Source organism: Leopardus geoffroyi, chromosome C1 (assembly GCF_018350155.1).
Source record: "Leopardus geoffroyi isolate Oge1 chromosome C1, O.geoffroyi_Oge1_pat1.0, whole genome shotgun sequence".
In the NCBI taxonomy this organism is placed as follows: domain Eukaryota; kingdom Metazoa; phylum Chordata; class Mammalia; order Carnivora; family Felidae; genus Leopardus; species Leopardus geoffroyi.
Genome location: NC_059328.1, coordinates 198693438 through 198714789, shown reverse-complemented (window position 1 = coordinate 198714789; position 21352 = coordinate 198693438). Strand labels below are relative to the sequence as shown.

At 34.7% G+C, this 21352-nt stretch overlaps 1 protein-coding gene and 1 pseudogene across 3 annotated transcripts in view; one reads left to right on the top strand and one right to left on the bottom strand.

Moving 5' to 3' along the window:
• SPAG16 (sperm associated antigen 16) overlaps positions 1–21352 on the bottom strand; it is a 995967-nt gene that overhangs the window by 727650 nt on the left and 246965 nt on the right. The window lies entirely within an intron of this gene.
• Positions 1520–2695, top strand: LOC123599419 (annotated as a pseudogene).

Here is a 21352-nt window from a genome sequence, read left to right as displayed (position 1 = left end):
AAACTGGTCACAATTACAACACTGAGATATGACAGAAAAGCTAGTTGGGAGTCCCAGCCAAGAGCCTTGGCAACCATGACCTGACGTGACTATATCTTAATTGGGAACTGCTTTTCTGTGCCTTTGGTAGTTATACTGAATGGACTTTGAATAGGCAGAGTACATTTTATTTAGAGAATTGGAACCTGAAAGGCTACGAATAAAAATACACATGCACGCATACCTCCAGAATACAACCATCACTACTATCATTAAAAGCTGATTTAAAAAGCAACATTCAATTTTTTAGTCTGGAAAGTCTGAGAGAAAACAGGAATCAATCTACACTTTTAATGATGAGAGCCATGTGACAGTTTGGATGGAAAAGGAAATGGGGGGGGGGTGCTGTAGTAGGGATGGGCAGAAAAATGTCCTGAGAGGACAGGGCCCTAAATGATAGGAGAGGTAACATAATCTGAATTTGACTGGAGGACTTGGAAAGATATTCAGTGAGATCTGGGATTCAAGAGATTGCCACTGAGGAGTCTAAGAGAGGGACTGGTTTATCACTCTAGTATGTGAGAAAACTGAACTAGCAACTAGAAGACGTAGTATTCACAATAAATTTAAAAGGACACACATAGGGAAACAGAGAGGGATGCATTAAAAATACCCAGGGAAGAAAACAAAAGCCTTGAAAACTAAGATGGCAACAGCAGCACAGAAGAATTGGCATATACACAATTTATAAATGTAGAGTCAAAGAGATGACTATGTCTCTAAAGGAAAATGAATTTAAAAAGCAAGGGAAAGTATTAGAATAGTAAATATAAATCATTGTTCCAGTAATTTTTAACAAATGTAGAAAATTAAGCTGATAGTTGCAAAAGGCTCCTGGGAGGCTTCTAAGGGTCTGGGGTTTTCCTGGCCTTAATTTTCAGAATGTATGAACTCACTGGAAAATGTTCATGCTCTTCCTTGATTTTTGCTGTAGCCAATCCTCTGGGATCAATGAATAATCAGTTTTATTATCACTTCTGCAAAGTGGCAAAATACATAAGTTTTTTAAAGAGCTGTTCTTTTAAAAAACTGCCTGCCTTGGGGCACTTGGGTGGCTCAGTCGGTTCAGTCAGCATCAGATTTCGACTCAGGTCATGAAATCATGGCTCATAGGTTTAAGCCCCACATGGAGCTTGCTGCTGTCAGCACAGAGCCCACTTTGGATATTCTTCCTCCTCTTCTTCTTCTTCTTCTTCTTCTTCTTCTTCTTCTTCTCTCTCTCTCTCTCTCTCTGCTCCTTCCCCACTTTCTCTCTCAAAAACAAATCTTTCTAAAAAATTAAAAAATGAAAATAAAAAATTGCCTGCTTTATTTATAGTAGGTTTTATTTTCTCTTTAAAAGCACAGTATCGGGAACTTCCCAAAACGCTTGGTGAAAAGCGGAGGAGCAGCTGCCGGGGGAGCTGTGCCCAGCAATGCGCTCCTTCTGCTCCCCCACACCGGCCTCAGCCCCTTCACCAGCTGTAGAAAACAGTGAAAGAAACTACTTACTGTGATGTTTTGGGGGGTCAAACCCAATGCCACCCAGGAAGAATTGAAAAAGGCTTACAGGAAATTGGCTTTGAAGTACCACCCTGACAAGAATCCAAATGAAGGAGAGAAGTTTAAACAGATTTCTCAAGCTTTTGAAGTGCTATCTGATGTGAAGAAAAGGGAATTGTATGACAAAGGAGGAGAACAGGCAATTAAAGAAAGTGGAGAAGGTGGTGGTTTTGGCTCCCCCCATGGACATCTTTGATATGTTTTTGTGGGGAGGAGGAAGGATGCAGAGAGAAAGGAGAGGTAAAAATGTTGTGCATCAGTTCTCTGTAACCTTAGAAGATTTATATAATGGTGCAACAAGAAAATTAGCTCTGCAAAAGAATGTGATTTGCAACAAATGTGAAGGCCGAGGTGGTAAGAAAGGAGTGGTAGAATGTTGTCCCAATTGCAGAGGTACTGGAATGCAAATAAGAATTCATCAGATAGGACCTGGAATGGTTCAGCAAATTCAATCTGTGTGCATGGAGTGCCATGGCCATGGGGAATGGATCAATCCTAAAGATAGATGTAAAAGCTGCAATGGAAGGAAGATAGTTCAAGAAAAGAAGATTCTAGAAGTTCATATTGACAAAGGCATGAAAGATGGCCAGAAGATAACATTCCATGGTGAAGGACCAAGAACCTGGACTGGAACCAGGAGATATTATCGTTGTTTTAGATCAGAAGGACCATGCTGTTTTTACTAGGCGAGGAGAGGATCTTTTCATGTGTATGGACATACAGCTGGTTGAAGCACTGTGCGGCTTTCAAAAGCCAATATCTACTCTTAACAACAGAACCATTGTCATTACCTCTCATCCAGGTCAGATTGTCAAGCATGGAGATATCAAGTGGGTGCTGAATAAAGGCATGCCAATTTATCGTAGACCATATGAAAAGGGTTGCCTAGCCCTCGAATTTAAGGTAAACTTTCCCGAGAATGGCTTTCTCTCTCCTAATAAACTCTCTTTGCTGGAAGAACTCCTACCTGAGAGGAAGGAAGTAGAAGAGACTGATGAAATGGACCAGGTAGCACTGGTGGACTTTGATCCAAATCAGGAAAAGACTGCGCTATTACAACGGAGAAGCATATGAGGATGATGAACATCACCCTCAGGGAGGTCAGACCTCTTAATGGGGCCAGTGAATAACATTGCTGGTACATGCAGTAGTGAACGAGTGAAGGACTATAATCATAGCTCACTACTTGCTACTATTTTTGTTTTAATATTCAACTATAGTAGTGTTTTAAAAGTTAAATGAAGAATAAAAAATATAAAAGCTCTGAAAAAAAATAAAATAAAAAAATAAAAGCACAGTATCTACCATAGTTGTGAACCTCACCTCCTTATTCCCCTCTTATCACTCATTCACTCACACACACACACACACACACACACACACACACACACAGAAAACAAAATTAAAGTTGATGGGCATAGATTTGAATCTATAGTCTTAAGGATTAGTAGAGATAACTGCTCACTGAAAAAATTATAACCCGCCATAGTTAAATTTAGTAGCTTAGAAAATATGAAAAATGGATAGGGGTCCAAAAAGAACAAAATTAAATAACCATGAAAGTTGCCTATTAGCTTTAATGGAAGGGGAATCACTTAAATGACTTCCTTACAATTGGAGGCATTTGCACCTGACAAATTACTAACTTTCTCCAGAGAAAAATACAAGTATTATTTGCAATCCATGGGCAAAAGAAAACAAAAAACTCTTGGTTGAACGCCAACTGTATCTTAGATTAATTTTAAAATGCATGTAGGTGTAGATCACTTAGTAAATAGAGCAGACAACTCACAGTGGATGAAGGAATGGGCTTCAAATCAGTAGTCTCAGGTGTATGTTCAAGCTCTGCCCTTACTAGCTAAGTCAATTTGAGTAATTTCTTTGTCAGGTATAAAATGACAATAATCTTATCTACTAGCACTGTTTTTTACAAAAGAGCAGATGATTAAATTAGACCATGCATGAGAAAATTCTGATACATTCTAATACAGATTAGAATGGACTTAATCTTCCCAAATTTCACAGGTGTAGGTAGAGAAAATCCATCAATATTAATCTATAAAGTTAACTCATATATTTAATTCATTACTTAGGCACTGAGAAAAAAATGACTGAAGGGTTGTTTTGTTGTTTTTTGTTTGTTTTTAATTTTTTACTGTTCATTTTTGAGAGAGAGAGAGAGAGAGAGAGAAAGTGATACAGAGCACGAGTGGGGGAGGAGCAGAGAGAGAGGGAGACACAGAATCCTAAGTAGGCTCTGGGCTCTGAGCTGTCAGCACAGAGCCCAGCTTGGGGCTCGAACTCATGAATTGCAAGATCCGTGACCTGAGCCAAAATTGGACACCTAACCGACTGAGCCACCGAAGCTCCCCTGTTTTGGTTTTTTAAATAAAAGAATAAAAAAGAATACAAAAGAAGTAATAAAAAAGAAGCAAACAAATATATAACTAGTATATGTACTTACAGTTATACTAAAATTTTAACAATCAAATATGCTTTTTTAAAATATGAGAAAAAAAAACCCTATAACATAAAATATACTCATGGAAGAAATTTTAATTTGAGACCTGTTACGGTTGGTTGCTCCCTATTTTCTACTAAACCAGATTAAAACTCTTGGCCACCCTTCAAGGTGTTTTACCAGCTTGTATCTTCTTTCATCTAACCAAAATATGCTTTCTTCCAGATGAGTCAGACACATACACTATAAACTCCAACTGATTTCTGCTCTCTTAACATGCTTCTGTCATTTTTCTTCCAGGAGAATATTCTGTCTTTCTTTATCAATAGCTTCTCCTACCTTTATTCTTATCTGATGATTCCCATAATATTCTGTGGATTAATTAATTCACCATTGTCTCTGTTCCAATGAACATAAGACAGTAGGGCTACAAGGCAGATGAAGCTTTGCCTCTCACTGAGGATATGGATGATTCCAGCTTTAGAGAAGCATTCATTACTAAACATGGACTAAGAGACAGAGAAATCAGCAGAAATCAGTACGCTAAATAAGGAAGGCTTAGGATCAGATGCAGATAATGAAATCCAGGGTTGAAAATGAGACCAGAGATCATGATATATAGAAGGTCCAACTCCAAATTAATAACCAGGATCAGGTGGATATTCAGTAATTGGCCAATTAAGGAGATGTTTACAAGAATGTTCATGGCCACATTACTTGTAATTAGTAAAAATCTGGAAATAATACCCAAAAAGCATATGAAAGAGCACTCAAATCATTTGTTATCAGAAAAAAAATGTCAAAACACAATGAGATATCAACATATATCAGTAAAATAGCTATAATGAAGAGGACTAACAATATCAATTTTTAGCACAGTTAAAAACTAGAACTCTGATACTTTGCTTGTGAGAGTATTGGAAAACAGTTTAGTAGTATCTACTAAACTTGAACATATATCTCCCTTATGAATCAGCATATTTTCACCAAGATACATACATGAATGTTCATGGCAGTTTATTCATAATAACCAAAAACTAAAAAAAAACAAACATGAATGAATGTCTTTCAACACAATTGTGGTATATTTATATAATGGACTATTATTATATTATTACTATTACTATTATTATTATACTATTACTCAAACTAAAAAAAGAATTAACTACCAAATACCTATATAACAATATGGATAAATCTCAGAAATAGTATGTTAAGTGAAAGAGACCAGGCACCACAGAGACACTATTCAATTGCTTCGTTTAATGTTCATAAAGGCAAAAATAATTTATGTTCATTGAGATAAGAATAGTATTACTCCTGGAGGGTACATAAAGAAAACTTCTGAGTGTATCAAAGTTCTATATTCCTGTTGAAAGTTGTGCTTATATGAGTGTGTGTGTGTGTGTGTGTCCGTGTGTGAGTATGTATATACCAAGCTGCATACTTGATATATGTGTACTTTAGTATATGTAAAATATACCTTAATTTAAGAGACCTTGTATTTTAGAAATAAATGGCAAAATATTTATAGATGAAGTAATGTGTCATATATTTGCTTCAAAATTATCTCATGTGTGGGGGTAGTTGAGTGAGCATACTTGAAGCAAAATTAGCCATTTTTTTTACGAACTTTTAATGACTATGTGAAGCTCAGTATATTATTCTTTCTGTTTTCATTATGTTTGAAGTATTTCAGCAACCAATAAATGAGAAACTGTATAATCACAAGTACATAATAGAATCTAGATTGATTGATAGATTTGGAGATGAGAGAGTGAATACAGTGTGTACAGAAAAATATTTGTTGAATTTTGCAGAGAAGTGGAAAGTGATATTGTAGCAAGAAGAGAATGTAAGATTAAAGGACTATAGGGGCGCCTGGGTGGCTCAGTTGGTTAAGCATCCGACTTTGCTCAGGTCATGATCTCACAGTTCATGAGTTCAAGCCCCGTGTCAGGCTCTGTGCTGACAGCTTGGAGCCTGGAGCCTGCTTCAGATTCTGTGTCTCCCTCTCTCTCTGCCTCTCACCTGCTCACACTCTGTCTCTCTCTGTCTTTCAAACATAAACATTAAAAAAAATTTTAAGGAGTATCGTGTGCATATTATAAATTTGGTGGTTTTTTTGAAGCCAATGGAGAGTAGTTGAAGAACTATAATCAGAAAAGTCATATGATTAAAGTTTTAAGAAGAGCCATTATGTAGACAGAGAATTCTAGGAGAGAAAAATGACAAGAGAACAAATAACAGTAAATGATGTAACAAGTAACAAAGTAGTAAATGATGTAGATCTATAATATGGCAGTAGAAATAAATTTGTAACAAAATGAACTGATGTGAAAATAAAGAAGGTAGTGCATCTATGCAATATGGTGATTGATTGGATGAAAGTAAAAAAGAAATTAGGCCACATTATTCCATCATTCATTCATTCAACACCTACGAACACCAGGAATTATGATGGACTCCAAAGAGCAGTAGTAAATAAAATAGATATAATCTCTCCCTCATGAAGCTTGAGTACATGGAAAAGAAATCAATACTAACCAAATGAAAAAGATTTAAATATATAAGTTCTGTACAAAAAAAAAAACCCAGAATTCTCTTATGAAGAATGAATGGAAAAGCCAATTTAAATAGATTGGGTAGAAAATGCTCTCTAAAATATGACATTTAAGTTGACACACAAAGAAAGAAGAGGCCGTCCTTACAGGGTGAGATATGAACAGTTCAAAAAGAGAAAGGAAAGAGGTTAATATATGAGAAATAAAGCCAGTATGATGAAATGAATGAGCAAGGGAAAGAATGGAATGAAATGAGGTGAAAGAGGTGGGCCAGAGTGTAGATTCAAGGAAAGTAGTTTGGATTTTATAAATGCAATGGGATACCAATGAATCATTTTAAGAATGGACCTCATATTATCCATTTAGTTTTTACTTGATGTCTACTCCATTTCACACACAAACACACCAAAAACAAAATGACTAAACAGTAAGTGATTCTGGAGGACAGAATATTAAAGTGGTTTGAAAAGGGAAGTTTTCTTAAACCTCTTCTAAGAAAATATTGGAGAGTAACTTTGTTGCTTTTGAGTTGAAGAACTCCTTCAACAAGATAAAAATTGTAACTTATAAAGGAAAATATTAATAAATTCAACTTCACTAAAAAAAAACACATGTTGTTCATCAAAACAGGAAAATCAAAATGATAAGCTAAGATTGGGACAAGGTGTGGAAAATGCAAATAAAAACAAAAGAGTAGCATAAAAACATTTTTAAAATGTCCTTCATATCAGTCATAGAAACATAAATAATACAGTGAGGAAAAAAGAAAAAGATATAGGCAAGAATTTCATAGAAAAGAGAGAACAGACTTCCCTGTTCCCTGAGAAACAGCCATGTCCCTGGCTTCATGGAATTTAAACTACAAGGAGACAGATTTTAATGAAACCAGTACCATTCCTCAAATAGAGCCTGCTCCCTCAGCCTGGGACCCAACATCAAAAGATACTAGCAGAGGCCATCAGGGCTGACCTACACTCTTCGAACAAGCACTAAATGTTTCCTGTTTTAAGTGCATAAGATATTGAAGTTACTTTTTGTTGGAAAAAAAAAAACTGACCCAGAGTGTACCATATACAAATATGAATTCTAAGTAATTTAAAGTCCTAAATTAATAATATAAAGCCATAAATATAAGAGAAGATGTAGAAGAATATTATTATAACCTAGCAATGGAGAAGGTATTTTTAAGCAAGTACCCAAGAGGGGAAAAAAATCAAAGATTTTACTCAATGAAGGATACCACATATCAAACTAACAAATGGGCAACCATTTGAGAGAAATACATGGCATTTAAAACCAATGAATAATACACAACTAATTAGTGCAAATTCTTTTCTGCCCACTTTTGACTGGAAAATGTTACCTAATAATAGTTTAATTTTCTATTGTTCTTAAAGTTTTTCAGATTTAAGATTCTCAGAATTGGGCTGATGATACTTTTCACTTAAAACTGTGTTATTAAGGGGGCACCTGGCTGGCTCAGTCGGTTGAGCATCTGACTTTGGCTCAGATCATGATCTCACGGTCCTTGAATTTGAGCCCCGAGTCAGGCTCTGTGCTGACAGCTTTCGATTCTGTGAGTCTGCTTTCGATTCTGTGTCTCCCTCTCTCTCTCTGCCCCTCCACCACTCATGCTCTGTCTGTCTCTCTCAAAAACTAAATAAACATAAAAAATAAATAAAATAAACTTACTAAGAAATGTCTATGTTGCTTTTTTAAAAGTAATTTTTTCATGTTTGTTTGTTTATTGTAGTGGAGGGGCAGAGAGAAAGGGAGAGAGAGAATCCCATTGAGGCTCTGCACTGTCAGCACAGAGCCCTACATGGAACTTGATCCCATGAACAGTGAGATCATGACCTGATCCAAACAACAACAACAAAAAGAATCGGGCACTTAGCCAACTGAGACACCCAGGCGCCCCTCATCTATGTTGCTTTTTAAATACTTATTTCTAACTGCCTCATAGTAGTTCATTATATATCTTAGCATTGCAAATTTAAAGTTGCACACACACACACACGTACACAGAGAGAGACTATGTGCCTTTGCACTTGTACAAAAATTTCTCTGGGGTAAAAATTCAACAGCTGGACTCCAAAAGATATTCATGTGTAATTTCACTAAGTAATGCCAAATTGTCCTTTAGACAATTTATACATCCACCAAAAGTACATCATCATCATTCCTATTTCCCACCTAGTCATCAATAATTAAATTACAGCAACAAGTAGGTATATAACGATAACTTATAACAAAGATACTTAGCTTTGGAAGACAACTTATCTATATTTCCAGGCAGTCAGATGAAGCAGATCCAGTGCCTTTCACTGTGCCTGGAAACTGAAGAACTCGCTAAATATTTGTTAAGCAAATAGTTGAGGAATGCCTCCTCAGAGCTTCCCCAGAAGTTGAAAGTTTTCATAGCAATGAAGCAAAATTAATTCTAACCTTGATGGCTTTGAATCACTTAAGAAAAAGGAAGAGATAAAAGAAGGTACAGAGAATACATTACTGAAAACTTGGAAAATCCTCAAGATTCTGTAGCCCTCCTCAAGGAAGAAGAATAAACTAGAATATCAGAAATTCAAAATGCATTTATGTATGTGTGTGTGTATCTGTTTGTGTGTATGTGTGTGACATGTGATGGCCAGTTTTGTGTCCACTTGATGGATCACAGGGTACCCAGATAACAAGTGGTAAATGGAGTAAAGCAGATTGTCTACCTGGATGTGTGTGGGCCCCATCCAGTTTATTGAATGCCCAAATGGAACAAAAGTCTGAGTAAAGGAGAATTTGCTTTCTCTGACTGTCTTTGAACTGGGACATGGGTCTTATCTGCCTTCAGTCTTCGATTCACAAATACTTTAGGCTCTTCTGCTTCTCAGGTCTTTACACTCAGACTAGAATTATACCTCTGACTCTCCTGGGTTTCCAGCTTATTGACTCTAGATATTAGTTTCTTATAATAAATGCTTTATGTTTATTTTGTTATATATATAATATATATAACAAATATATATGTATTAATATATATGTATCTTAATATATATGTATCTTATCTTAATATGTATGTGTATGTGTGTGTATATCTATCTATCTATCTATCTATCTATCTATCTATCTGTATATGTGTATATATATCCTATGGCTTCTGTTTGCCCACAATTACACATAACTTTTGTGATGGAAAGTTGGGGAAAAGGGATTGGCTAAGAAACTACAAAGGCTATTCAGTTTTCTCAATGTTTTATATAAAATCAAATTAAAGTGAATTAGAAGAAAAACGTAAAGAGAAAGAAAATTTAAGGGTGACTTTTCAGCCAACAATTTATTTCAGTGAACCTCGGGAATACTTTGGAATTTAAGTAATCTAGATTTGATATTTAAGACAGCAGCAAGAAGTATGATTCTCACACAGCCCTCCAGAAATATTTCCTTAATAAGTGTTCCTCCTTTTCTATACTCTGTGATCATCAGGGTACTTACATTTTCATATTATTACAAGTAAACTGAGTTTTAAAATTATGTTTGTCTACTGAGTCTTTAAATTCTGAAAAGAATATTGTACTTGTGACTATTTCTTCTTAAAGAACAAATAAACAGATAATAAGTATTTGGTAATATAACAGAATGACACTGAAGAGACATAACCTTTCCTAAAACACATTTGCTCAATTTAGTTGACATAAAGCTAATACTTTCTAAAGGTCAGCTTCCTGAGTCAAATATTTCATATTTAAAGGTAATGAGTAACTAGGTTATCTACAGAGTTTGTTTTCCCACCAAAGTTTATGTAGCGTTATGACTTGTACAAAAATTTTGTTATGTTTCATTTTTAGGATCATTACCAAAATATGTTAGTACCCACCCCTACAAAAAAACGTATGTAGAATTCTAATTTTCTTATGTCATTTGAGATCTTGATTGATTGTAGTCCAAGAAATTTCCTTTGGACAAAAACTACAATATACAACATTAAAAAAAATAATAATTCTTGAGAGTAGTTCAGATCATTCTTATAACACTACATTTAAGTCTCAAAAGTCAACTGGGTTCACGGTCTTCAATCATCTGGAAATCTTTCTAGTGATCATCAAGGCTGAGTATTCTAAATTTTACACTCCAGCGAAGCTGGCATCTGGCAGTCTTGTCTCTATAATCAATACTATATTGCTTGGCACATTATTAATAAAGATTAATTTGATTACCTCAAAAGGCATTTAAAACCACTCAGTGTATACATAAAACATTGTTATTAATTCTTTTGTTTGGAAACTATTTGATAAGAATCGTTTAGGGGTGCCTGGGTTGCTCAGTCAGTTAAGTGTCCGACTTTGACTCAGGTCATGATCTCGCAGTTCATGAGTTCGAGCCCAGCATCAGGCTCTGTGCTGACAGCTCAGAGCCTGAAGCCTGCTTCAGCTTATGTATCTCCCTCTCTCTCTGCCCTTCCCCCACTCATGCTTTGTCTCTCTCTCAAAAATAAACATTAAAAAAATTTTTTTAAAGAATTATTTGTAAATATGTAATGACATCTTTCTGGTACCTACATAAAATAGGGGCCTTTTTCAAAATCTCAGAGAAACAAAGCTTTGTATTTGTAGAACTGTAGCTACCAAGTACAAAGACTTAAGGTAAATTAAGAATGAAGAGTAAGTCATAAGACATATATTACATATGTCATAGATAGACTCTAAACTCCATGGGAACAGAGATCTGCAGTGTATAAATAACACTGTATCCCCTATCACCAACAAAATGACTTGTTCAAAAAGTGCATGCAGTAATTGTATTGAATTAACAAATGAATATATATAAATGAATAATGAATATCTTCCAAAATAAAACAGACTTTAAACATAAAAACCTTCTACAGCGAGTAAGGCTCTACTGAATTGCTATCTTCAGTTTGGAAAACCAGGCAACAACACTGACTGCTGAGGCAGATTCTCATTCTCAGTTTGTGCCTATATAAAAACATCAGTATTTGGTATCTTGAAATGTAATATCTTGTATTTGCATTCTGGCAATTTTATTTTCACAGGTCTCAGCAAAATGCTTTTGTAACTTCCAGTTGTTTTATAAACAGGGAGTTGGTTGGCTGGCCACTGTTTAGCTGACCAGCCATTCTCTGCAAGGAATGAAAGTAAGCAGGGTGAAGGTCATTAAATAATCAAAATTTACTTAGTGCTTTGCACAGTTACACAAAAGCTTATGCTTCCTTTTTTGTTTTTGAGGGAGAGAGCGCTTGTGGGGGTGGGGGAGAGATATGGGGTTGGGGGGCAAGGCAGAGAAAGAATCTTAAGCAGGCTCCATGCCCAATGAGGGAGTGGGGGGAGTCGTGCCTAATGCAGGGTCATGTGACCAGAGCTGAAAACAAGAGTGGATGCTTAACTGAAATCAATAGTGGATGCTTAACCAACTGAGCTTCCCAGGCACCCTGCTTCCTGCTTATACTCCATTCTGCTTTCAGACAAGAAGTTATTATTCTCTACACAGAAATGCACATGGCGTTTTGTTCATTAAGTTAAAATGTATTATCCTATTTATCTGATATATTACCAGTTTGATCTTTAAATTTGCCCTAAGAAGAAGTAAAATAAGGAATGTTGCTGGTAATTTACAATTATTTTGTGATTTGGTATCAAATAGCAAAATGATCTATCTTGAGGAGACTGACACATTGATAAACATTAACTTTCAGTCAGTTGCTAATTAATGAACCACAAAAACATGTTGATGAATACACAACGGTGATCAGAGTACATTTTAGTATATTATTGAATAACAAATACAATAACTTTCAAAATAAATACATTCAAATCTAATAAAAATTGTCATCTATTTGCACAACAGTAATGTTTACTATTTATATACGAGGACTACTTGATGAATATTTGTGAAGAATATTGTAAAACAAACCTCAGAATATTTTAAATTCTAAAATTTGTTAGCCTGCTTGGAGTTGAAGGTCCTATATATTACTTAAAGGAACAATATAATTTATTCAATGTCTAGAAATATGTATTTGTACCCTAGTGTTGTATGACTTTATAGGTGGTACAAAGATCTTTGTGTGGTATAACAAGAAAATTCTAGAACTATTAGTTCTGTAACTACTTTAAATTTAAATTATCTAAACTTCTGACAGTTGCCAAAGGAAACATTTTAAAGTAATCCTAGAAAGTACAAAATGTGTCAAGTTTGATATATGTTAAAAGAAAAGCCGCATTTCTCCTTAAACTAATTAACAATAAAGAGTTAGCTGTCTATCTGTCTTTGTCTAACATTTTCCAGCTGGATAAATTCAATTGTTATTAAACTTGACAAAAATCAAGGATATTATTAATTAAATTAACCACATGATGTTAACTTTTTACCACAATATCCCAGTGTGTTTTAATTAATTGTATGACAGTCAGAGATAAAAGGAGTTCATAGGTGAGAATGTGAATTGAGTTTGTTACTCTTATTTTTTATAGGATAGCAACCTATCATCTGCACATTTCAAAAGTTAAATTGTATCATGTTTCTAGATTATCACCTAAAATCTAAGTATACTTTCATCCCCCTCAGGAAACTCATTTTTTACACTTATTTAACAGTACAATTACATTTTACATGTGTCAAACATTGACTAAGGTCAAATTTAGATAGCCCACTAATTTAGATAGATAGACAGCAGACATCAGACAGACACAAACATAAATACTATGACATTAAGTGAATTACAAAATTATAATTTTGATAATTTTTATGCTATTCAGACATACACAAATGTATACACAATGTACACAGTACATTGAAACACTGGAAATATATTTTAAAATAGTATATATATTCAAAATGAAGGTTTCAAATAGAATGGAAAAGTTCAGTTTGGTTCATTTCAACAAATATCTGTTGGTTGTATCCTATGTTTGGTGCTATATCAGGTCCCAGATCTGCATCTGCCAAGTTCCTGCTTCAAGGACTAAAGCTGTCAAAAATGTAAAAGGAGTAATTGCAGTAATATTTATTGGGAGTCCAAGATAGGGATCATTTACTTAACGCAAAGGGAAAAGGGAACATTTTCAGGAAGCAGTTAACACTTGAGATTCACAAGATGATTTACAAGATAACTTGCCAGGTAAGAGATAAGACAGATGCAGGCAGTAGAAAGCATAAGAAGATGCAAAACATCAGGAAACAGCATGGTCGCAGAAAAGAATGCCAAGTTGTTTTCTTGTAACCAAACATGAGGCTGGAAATGAAACGGAAAGCACAGGGAGAGTTACCTTATGTTAGCCCAACTCCAGGTCACAAATTCTAAGGAATTTGGACTAAATATGTAGATGATGGGGAGCTCTAACAGATTTGATTTAAAAGAAGGATCTTTGAGAGGCACCTGGGTGGCTCAGATGGTTAAGCGTCCAACTTGAGGCTCAGGTCATGATTTCACCATTGGTGAGTTTGAGCCCCGCATCTGCACTGTCAGTGCAGAGCCTGCTTGGAATTCTCTCTCTCCCTCCCTCCCTCTCACTCTCCCTCCCCCACTTGCTCTTCTCTCTCTCTCTCTCTCTCTCTCTCAAAATAAATAAACTTTAAAAAAAGAAGGATCTGAGACAGATGCCACTGGGCAAGAAGCAAAGATTAGACTAGAGAAGGAGAAAGGTTGAATGTGGAGAGGTATAAGAACCCTGAAACAGTATGTGAGGCATGATGAGGGTCTGACCTACAGCAGTGCCAGTAGAGATGGAAAGAATGTGACAGACACACTGAAAAATGTATATGAATCAAATCACAGGAATTGGTGTTTGAAAAGACGCAGTGGGAGTGATAAAGCAGGAAAAGTTTACTTTGATTCTCTGGTTAGGGTACAGCCATTAGTCAGTAGGGAATGCAGAAGAAAAAGCTGATCTAGAAAAGAGAAAGAAATCATTCTGGATTCTGCTCACCACTATACCACCAATGCTAGAAGGAAATCATTCTAAAGAATTCCAGAGAAAATATTAGCAATTAAACTGGCAAACAAGTGATTTGTAACATTAAAGCAAATATTCAGGAAATATCCAAATATAAACAATACACATTTCACATTATTTGAATTTTGAAAGTAAAATATCTAAAAGTTTGCAAGTAAAAACATCTTAAAAATAGATTGTTTACATAAGAGCCAACTCATATTAAGAACACAAGAGCAAAAGTGAGACATAGATGACTGGATAGACAATAAAGAGAGAAGGAAAAGGCATTTTCCAAATGATCAAAGTTGTAATCATCATTTCATAAATTTGATCTATGTCAACACAGCATCTTAGTATGCAGAATCTGGTCAGGTGCCAAGAAAAGACACGAGAAAATACGGTGTTATATCAGAGGGGGTATTAGAAGTCACAGGTGACAATACCAAGAGGCATGCATGTAAGCCATGAAATAGAGCTCCAAATGCATTCCACCTGTTTTTCTTACTCCTGAGGCAGCTTCCAGAAAGACACTGGCTAACTGTTGAATGAGAAATGGGTAAATTAGATGATTTTCCATAGGTAGAAAAATATCAGACCAAAGCTATTTTCTGAATCAGATGAAAGAAGAAATACAGAAAAGTCAGACAAACATAGTGGTGATGGGGGTGGAGTGGAATGCATTAGAGAGTGATATGGTTTTAAGTATCATTAAAATATATTGCAATATATTATACCTGTCTGATAGAATGGCCTTCAAATGGAAGAAAAGGGAAAAGGGGTTTCTATGAGTACTACCTGTACTATAACAGCACATTCAGCTTGAGAAAGTGGTAACTCCATTTTAGAGATTCATTCACCTCAACAGACTCAAATAGCCTGCTTTGCATTGCTCAGCAGGGAACTTCATTAGTACCATTCAAACTGAAGTTCCTCTCTTCTTAAAGAACAGACGTGGAAAAAAATCCTTCCTATGTAGAGGGACTACCTTCCTGTCTCCAAAGATCAGGAACAAAGCTAAAAGGGACAAAAAACTCATCTCGCCTATTACCTTCATTGTTAAAATTGCTAGATGCTTCACAGCATATTGAACATTAGGGGATAGTGCATATATATATATATATATATATATATATATATATATACATATATTTGAGTCAAACAATAGTTTGACTTACTGACCATACAGCTTTTATAAAGTTTTTAATTTTTAACTGAAAAATTTTAAATTATAAGTGAATATTAACTTAATATTCACTTAATTATAGAATTATAATTACAATGATAATTATAGACTTATAGAATTATAGAATTTATATAGAATTATAAATCCTGTATTTGGTTTTTCCTAATAGGAAGTTAAAATACCAGACCAATGTAACAAAAGATAAAATACTAGACTGATTCAATCAGAACCCTTTGTAAAAAGATTCACTTTACATGAGTAAAGCAGGTGGACCTATATTTTTTATGATTTTTGTATAGGTGTCTGTGGATGCATGTGACTGTTTACAGATTTTGTATAGTTATACCTCACTATCCAGAGTAAAGTATAGTTTTATTTTCATACTTCTAGAATTAGAGGTCCGTTCTTTAATTGTTTTCATATGCTTAAGTCCTAACCTTGCATTACTTTCTTTAATATACATAAAATTTTGAATGTAAGTGAGAGATATGGAGCAAGGAATTTTAAATGTAGTAATTTTTTAATGGCCTAATAGAGATAAAACTATTACAACTGATTAACTCTTTGTGTGTTTATTTTTATTTTTTAATATTTATTTATTTTTGAAAGACAGAGACAGAGCACCAGCAGAGGAAGGGCAGAGAGGGAGACAAAGAAGCAGGCTGCAGGCTCTGAACAGCCAGCACAGAGCCCAGTGCAAGGCTCAAGATCATGATTTGAGCCAAAGTCAGATGCTTAACCGACTGAGTCACCCAGGTGCCCCAATTTATTTTTTTATTTATATATTTTGAGAGAGAGAGAGGAAGAGGGAGAGAGAGAGAGAGAACAAGCCAGGGAGGGTCAGAGAGAGGGAGAGAGAAATCCCAAGCAAGCTCCCAGCTGTCAGCATAGAGCCCAATGTGGGGCTCCAACTCAGGAACCGAGAATTAGCCAAGTGGAAACCAAGAGGCCAATCTTAACCAACTGAACCACCCAGGAGCCCCTCAACTGATTAACTCTTAAATTTTATAACATACTGGAATTTCATCTCTAATTTTGAGCATCATGGCCTTCCTAATCTTAAAGGCATTGTCTTCCTTGGAACATATCACTAAAAAGTTACATTATTCTTACTACTAATTGACAGTGGCAAAGAACACAGAAACTAGAATTTGTACAGAAGCATTCCTAGAAGTATAAATGACTAAAAATATTCAAAACAGGGTCTTTTCAGAGTCAGCACTAAATGATCTTTCCTTAACATAAGCAGATAATGAACTGAATTTCAAATATGAATTTTCAACTGTGTATTCCAGAATGTAATACAGCTTAAGTGATAGATTGTGGTGCTTCCTATAGCCTAGAAGATAAAGAGGACCAGAATATGGAAGAAAAATTGTACACTTATTAACAAAAACTGTTGAAATTTTATCTTTTGTAGGAAACCAGCCATTTTCTAGAATGTTTTTATAGCAAATGCTCTGACCTTTTATATGTTAATGTGTCTTTTTTGACTATCAAGTTGGTTAAGGATTAGGAGCATTAAGAATTTCAAAAGATTCATAACTACGCAGATCTGAAAAAAATGGGAGGAAATACTATTATTCCTGAGGTATACATGGCAAAAGTTTAAAAAAAAAATTTAATGTTTATTTTATTTCTGAGGGAGAGACAGAGACAGAGCACAAGTGGGGGAGGGGCAGAGAGAGAGGGAGACACAGAATCTGAAGCAGGCTCCAATATCTGAGCTGTCAGCACAGAGCCCAACACAGGGCTTGAACCCACAAACCACGAGATCATGACCTGAGCTGAAGTCAGACGCTTAATCAGCTGAGCCACCCAGGCGCCCATACATAACAAAATTTGTAAACTCAAAAGAACATCCAGTATTTCCAACATTCAAGGGAAATTATTCTCAAGGAAAGAAGAAGCCATAGTGGAATTCTTTAGCAAAGATGAGAAGTGGGGTCTACCATGGCACAAGAAATGGTTAAAGAGACTAGGTTTGCCACAGTCAGAGCTACAATTATGGTTCCATCTACTCCAATTTGTGTTACAAAATCTGGAGCAACTTACAAGGTACAATACTGGGAAGATTTAGGAGTCAACTTTGATAGTTAATTAAAATTTAGAAATCTTATGATTGACTTGAAAAATTAGCACCTTCCCTGTGTTTATTAATAAAATACCTATAAATATTTAGCAAAGTAAATTGTAGACAAAATATTTCAACTATGAAGGTATATTTATGAAGGTATATTTATGCTTCTGGTTATACAAAGTCATAATGCAGAGATAATTCTGTCTGCTCAACCACATTATAATCTAATTTTTTGCTTTTTGATGAAGCTTGGGCAATCTACATGAGTCCAACCAAACTTAGGAAACTTTCTATGATCATAATCAAGCGAAAATTCTATATTATTCTTTCTTTTTTGTCCACAAAGAGTATTGTTGAATCTAATAAACAGTTTACTATACTTTTCATTTGTCTAAAATCTTTAACAAACAGGGGACCCTGGGTGGCTCAGTCAGTTAAACATCCAACTCTTGACTTTGGCTTAGGTCATGATCTCACAGTTCCTAAGTATGGGAACCATATTGGGATCTGTGCTGATAGGGCAAAATTTGCTTGTGATTCTGTCTCCCTCTCTCTCTGTCCCCCCACCCATTTGCTATCTGTCTCTTTCCCAAAATAAACTAAAAATAAATTAATAAATATATAAAGTGTATGCTATTAAAGTTAAGTTCTCTGAAATGAGGATTCAAATTTTAAAAAATAAATAAATAAATAATAAATAATGTTAAAAAATCATTATTAGCAACAAGGCTTTCCATTTCAAGAAACAATAAATCAGATCATCATTTAATTCTGAGCTCATTTTTCTAAACTAACAATTTTCTACTATATAAAAACTTTGATAGAAGAACTGACTGCACTTTCTGATACACTCCCGTTCAATTGTAGTACCTCAAAATGGACAGAAAATTTTAGTGCAATGTCATTATGATGGATATTTGGATTTTCATGCAAAATAAATCACAAATCCATGAGGTGGCTAGTGGTTTTTTTAAAAAAATAATTTTTAAGTTTTCCAATAGCTGAAGACATCATCCTGTTAAACTACAACAGGCCTTCATTGTAATGGTCCATATTCAATTTCCTGTTAATATAAGCATATGAGGATGTATCTTCATGACTGATAAGTAATGGACAACATACAAATGTTCTATTAAAAAAAAGATAAAAAGAAGGAAATGAACTAACTGAAATCATTTTAAATTATTCATGTGTCTCTGATGTTTAATATATTGCTTAAATAAAAAATCCCTTTCACACATTACTCAGGTGACAATTTTAAAATTGCACAAGAGAATGATTTTTCCTATCCAATAATAGAAATATATAGGAATAAACATAAGAACACTAGATAAATCTCAAATTTACATCTTCAAAGCTTAGACATTTTTCCTGAGCTTCAGATTTTTTCCTAGTATCTTCACTTTTCATGCATTAAACTTATTATCTGTCTCTCCACCACCACTAGCCAGTCCTCCTCTGTGCTTCCAATTTTAAGGAATGATACTGTCATGCATTCAATGAACCAAGCTAAATACCAAGATTTTCCCTCTTCTTCACTCTAAGTATTCCATTTGATTATTTTCCCCAAATCCCTTTAAATTTAAATTACCAAAAACAGTTATCTTAGTGCCAGATCTTTTCTGCTTCTCACTAGAATTTCTATTATATCTTATATTTCTGCATCCAATATTAATAATTTGTAACCCATCTTTTCTGAAATGTATGCCATCATGTCATTCCTTGCTTGTAATCCATCAAAGACTCCAAGCTCAAACTCATTTTCAGGAGTAGCATATAGCACCAAATGTGATTTGGCTTCTGCCTACCATTTTAATCTCATCTCTGACATTTACATTTTGCTCTAAAAATATTTAATGTCTTGTAGGTGACTTTTACAATTAATTTTTCTTCCAACATATTAATTTTCTTGCAGTTATCTCTATAAACATATGATTTTCTACATTTCTAGGTCTTTCTGAAACTCCTCTTACTATAAAAGGTCAAGGATCAAACCTGTGATGTCTGAATACCTAGAAGCCAGTATGTAACTTAGCAGCACATAGTGTATTTTAATAAATGCAAAATCTTAAAAATTTTTAAATTTATTCAAGGAATTATTGAATTTGTTAAAAGTTAGGGAACATAAAAATATTCCTAACATCAATAACTATTCCATTTTTAGGCTGGTTTTTACTTCATATCTGTACATAGGCATATTCTCTACACCATGGTAATACTATAAACAGAAAAACTATGAGGATTCTAACATAAAATAAAGATAAATACTAGTTTGAATCCCCTAAAGAAAAGAACCGAATATTTTATTCATTCAAGATATGTTTACAAAATGGGTATAGGACATTCTGGTTAAATAACTTTTGCTAAATGTGTAATTTAAAATGGTCTACATGGTATTAGTGCAGTTCGTATGATCACAAGTTACACTGATTTAGTACCAACAGCTTAAGTATTTGACAAGTCTCATAAGTTGTCCCCATTTGGGGGCCCCAAAACAGATTTTTGCAGCTACCCCATCATGAAGGTAGGGAAAGACAGCTAAAATGAACATAGAGGGTAAAATGCCTCCAACAACTGGAGGCTATTGAAAGGTTGTAAGTTATAGGTACCATTTTTTTAAATAAACAGCAATATAAATAAGTTATTTGACTGTGTTTAGAGTTATAATTCTACAGACTGAACAAATAGTTGCAAGATTACCCATACTAACATGCTTTAGAATTTACCTCCAATCTTTTCCTTGTTTAAAAGTGAAGTTTCCTATGGGGCGCCTGGGTGGCGCAGTCGGTTAAGCGTCCGACTTCAGCCAGGTCACGATCTCGCGGTCCGTGAGTTCGAGCCCCGCGTCAGGCTCTGGGCTGATGGCTCAGAGCCTGGAGCCTGCTTCCGATTCTGTGTCTCCCTGTCTCTCTGCCCCTCCCCCGTTCATGCTCTGTCTCTCTCTGTCCCAAAAATAGATAAACGTTGAAAAAAAAAAAAAGTGAAGTTTTCTGGATACTATATACAAATATTTGCCCTTTATACATTTCAATTAGGATTTATAATATGTTAGAGCCATAGGGCACAATCATTTGTCAAGATATATATATATTTGTTCCATCATGATAAGTGTACTCTTTAATCCCCATCACCTATTTTACTCATCCCAAAGGTATATTTTACATTGGAGAAATAATTTGAATTGACAGCATTATGACCAGACCTTTTGTCATTCTAACTGAAAAAATATGTACTTATGCACATTGTGGTAGTTTTGCATAAACAGATCACACCTGTGGAGGTTACCAATTCAAACATGCTTTGTGAATTATAGCCTGGAGTCATTCTTACTAGCTGGGCAGATTACCTACAAGACATATTCTGGAGTTATAAAAGAAAATATTCAGATGTTATACGCTAGAGTGGAAGAAGACTTTCAATCTTAAAAAAAAATCTAATAAAATAACTACTAATCATAACTAAGAATCAAATTGAATATTACATTTCATTTTATATGTTAACTCTATTAAAAATAAAATTATTTTGAGATTAGGAAAA